Below are 3,887 nucleotides of genomic sequence, written 5' to 3'. Positions count from 1 at the left end.
GGGGGGGGGGGGGTTCACTTCATATAGAAAGAGCCACACTCAAGTTAGACACATAGAAAATAGATATGATTCCACCTAAGTTGTTATTATATCGATCAGGAACATTCCTAACTCTTCCTTTTATTTGGTTTTAGAATTAAATGGCGGGCCCAATCAAGTGCTATTTTTCAGAATGTGCAATATCAGTACAGTAGTTCATTTTTCAATTTTTTTTTGTTTATCTTTTATTTTGGAAATTGCAACATCAATTGTCTTCTTTTCTGGAAAGTGCAACGTTGATAGTTTGTCTTCCTTTGTGGGAAGTGCAACATCAATAGCTTGTCTTCTTTTTCAGAAAGTACAACACCAATAGTTTGTCTTCTTTTTAGGAAGTGCGACATTCATAGCTTGTCTGGACTGTTTGAGCAAAGTGAAACATCGATATTTTGTCCTGTTGCTAGGGAAGAGCTACATTCATAGTTTTTCTTTTTCAATAAGTGCAAATGCATACGTTGTTCTTTTTAGGACAGTGCAACGTCAGTATTTTGCCTTCTTTTTAAGAAAACGCAGCACAAACAGCTTGTCTTCTTTTAAAAGTTCTCGGCTGAGCACACAAAACAGTAAATTCGTTGCGACGTAATAAAAAACAAAAGCAGAGTGATTACATTTCCTTCACACATGTTCATTTTGCCGCAGGCTGATTAATGTGACGTGACCATCCCAATTTGTTGTTCATCACAACAACTGGGTTAAAAGTAATTTCTAGCATGATCGCGTGGAGGCTTTTCCACTAGCTGTGTGCAGGTGTGTGTGTGTGTGTGTGTCTGTGTGTGTGTGTGTGTGTGTGTGTGTGTGTGTGTGTGTGTGTGTGTGTGTGTTCATATGTGCATACCTCCATGTGTGACACACACACACACACACATACAAAAACTACTCCTTCTCCTCATCCTCATCATCCCCATTGGCGCGATGGGGGAAAAAAATACCCTCCACCCTCCTCCCTCTTTCATTTATCTGCCCCCACTTGCCCCCCTAACGCCCCTAAGCCCCCCATCCCCACCCGTGGCAGCCGATGTCTTTCGCAGCGTGGCGCGCCATCTGTTGTGTTGCCCCCCCCCCTTCCGCCTCCCCCGCTCGCAAACACACTATCCAAGATCAACTCTGTCTTTATACTCGATACAGAGAAAACGTACATTTTGACATTTCGTTGTGTCATGTCATATCTATCTAGCTATCTATCCTTGCATTTCAGCAGGGGTGTGCAGACTTTTGCTCACTTGAAAAGGACTGTCAAACATCAAAGTGGTTTACACGTTGTGCATGCATTTAACAGAACCGCGTTAACTTTTCGTTGCCGAAAGCTGCTTTGCTTAATCCTAAAGCACAAAGCAAAACGCCGTAAATGGGCTAACAAATAGCGTCACTGTGGCGGTGTTATTGAACCTTAAAACAATGTACATAAACTGTGGTGCAACACATGTAGACAGACAATGTGACACCACTCACAAACATATGTTCTTTATCATCGGTGAAGAACCACTAAAATTGCTGTTGCCTATTGACGAATTTCGATTTCAAGGCACCACTGTGTGTTCGAAAATCGGGAGATCAGTTGTCAGTCATTGAAAGAATAAATCTCATGATACTCAAACATTTACCTGGCGATAGCGAGATCCGAAAAACTGATCATTTCACCGCAGTCTCTTAATTTTTTTTTTCCAGATAATTAATGGGGAGAATGCGCGTCCAGTGTCCAAACAGAGGCTGGCATCTGCGCCCGAGGGCATCATTCCGGTTCATTCCGCTGATTTAACCCACAAATGAAAATGGATGCGCTTGCGTTCGCTTTGGCTAAAAAGTGGAGTGACACGTGAACCTTTGTGAGCAGACTTCGACAAATCCTCCCCGAAGCCGCTCCTCTCATCTCCTCAGGTGTAAATGGAGGCGCGCAACCACGGCGACAGCTCATCTGTCAGCCACGGGGGCCGTGAGTGGCACTCTTGGAACGCTACCAAAGCAATTTCTCCAGTGAGGCACCAGCATGCTGTTTGATGGCCCGTATTAGAGGAAAGGGTCTTCGCTTGGTGCTCCTGAAGAGAATTCAAGCAGCCAAGCAAAGGGCGCCAGCACTCGCTTTTCACAGCGAGTCGCCCAAGCCAGAATTTGGTGCCACGCTCCTCCCATATTAGGCAAAGGGAAAAAAAAAAAAATCTTTGCAATTTAGCGTCGCCCGTCTGTCGAGGTTACCTGCTTCCGACACCAAATTCCCCAGGAAAAGCCCTGGAATACACCCAGAATGGAGGCTTCAAAACAAAATGGACTATTTCCTGTTAGCTGTGTCTATGGGGCCTTCAAATTAGGGTCTCGAGTTGGGCTTTCGCATCTGTTTCAAGGTGATGGCTTCAAAGATGATGTTGTTTCCAGACAGTCTTAGGCTGCAAAAACAGAGTTTCGGCCTCAATCCTGCATGGGTTAGGGTTTTCAAATTCATTTTCAGATCAGGTTAGGGTTTGAAATTAGGGTTTGAAGACAGGGATCAATTTTCAATTTTGTTCACAGACAGGTATTCTTCTTCTTATTATTATAATGTATTTCTTTTTTATTATTTGAATCTATTCCTGTCATGAAACCAGAACTCTGGCTTGAAACCCTAACCTGGTCTGGAAAGACTCATTTGAAAATCATTTTCTGCCCCGGAACCCGACGGGTTTGGCTTGTAAAACGTTGTGTGTGCCCACCTCGTGTCAGTTGGTCAAATGGGAGGCAGGGCTGAAGAATGAAGTCCATTTTCACCAGGATTTCAAATTTGTAACGAAGGATCTCATTTCGGAGAGCTTTTTATTCGGAACTCAATTTTACATGACAACAAATTGTATGTTGTTTCATATACAAATGAAGGCCTCCCTCCCTAATAAATGAGAAATGAGAAGTGTGAAAGAGGGAGCGAGAGAGGGAGCCACACAGCAGCTGTCCACCTAATTCCTCCTTAACCAGGGCGCTTGTGCTCTGATTAAGAAAACGATCTGGCCTTTAATTTCCTCGTGACACCGCTTAATGCCTTCCGCGCGTCTCAATCGCCTCGAGGAGCCCGGCTCCTATCGCTCTCTTCTGGCATGAGAGGGAAGCAAAATGGACGCTGGATGCTGGGAAGAGTGGATTTGACCTTCAGATTAAGGTTTCAAGCCAGAGTCATTGTTCCATTGTAATGTTTCAATAGAGGCATAGGGTTTGAATTTTAGGGTATCAAGCCTGGATTAGGGCTCCAATTAAGGGTGTCAAATTGAGGTTTCAAGAATGTTTTCAACTCTGGGGTAGGGTTTCAAGGCAGGGTAAGGTTTCAAATCAGTTTAAAAGCTTCAAGACAAAGTTCAAGTTTCAAATTAGGGCTTCAAACTAGGTTTAGGGTGTCAAAGTAGGATTTGGGGTGAGTGTAAAACTGCGTTAGGGTTTCAAATTAGGGTTAGAGTGCCCAAGTAGGGTTTCAAACTCGAATGAGGACCTGAAATGCTTTTGATTTTCTCCGCCCTCGGTGGCTGATTGCATTTGAAATTCTTCCTTTGTTTCCCTTCTCAAGTAACACTCACGGCGCGGGTTCGTGTGAGCACAGACGCCGCAAATGAAGCCTCAGTAAACAGCACAGCGGGCGGGCGTGCTCGTGAGCGCGAGTGCGCGCGCGTGCGCCACCCGGGCCGCCATGTGGCACGTGTGTGCGCCGAGCGAGGTGGCGTTGCTAGGAGCGCCAGGTTGCGTGCAGAGCAGACAGCGGCACGCATGCACGACTGACACGGCAGCATGGCACTGGAGAAGAAAGGAGTGGAGCAATGCCAACAAGACCCCCACAAGAGCCCCCCCCCCCTCCACACACACCACCACAAATTCGGCCCCTTGAGAGTTGGGGCAGAGGAAGA

The 3,887-nt window shown here is 45.6% G+C and overlaps 2 protein-coding genes across 2 annotated transcripts in view; both read left to right on the top strand.

Moving 5' to 3' along the window:
- The window catches only part of LOC109513402 (neurogenic differentiation factor 2-like), an 11,213-nt gene extending 10,410 nt beyond the window's left edge, over nt 1-803 (top strand). The window contains exon 3 of the mRNA XM_019865864.1: nt 784-803. The gene's annotated coding sequence lies outside the window, so the exon portion shown is untranslated. The remainder of the gene's footprint in view (nt 1-783) is intronic.
- The window catches only part of LOC109513416 (uncharacterized), a 203,962-nt gene that overhangs the window by 45,536 nt on the left and 154,539 nt on the right, over nt 1-3,887 (top strand). The window lies entirely within an intron of this gene.

The sequence above is a fragment of the Hippocampus comes genome, unplaced genomic scaffold, assembly GCF_001891065.2.
Source record: "Hippocampus comes isolate QL1 unplaced genomic scaffold, H_comes_QL1_v1.1 scaffold116, whole genome shotgun sequence".
Classification (NCBI taxonomy): Eukaryota; Metazoa; Chordata; class Actinopteri; order Syngnathiformes; family Syngnathidae; genus Hippocampus; species Hippocampus comes.
This window is presented reverse-complemented; position numbering and strand designations above follow the sequence as displayed.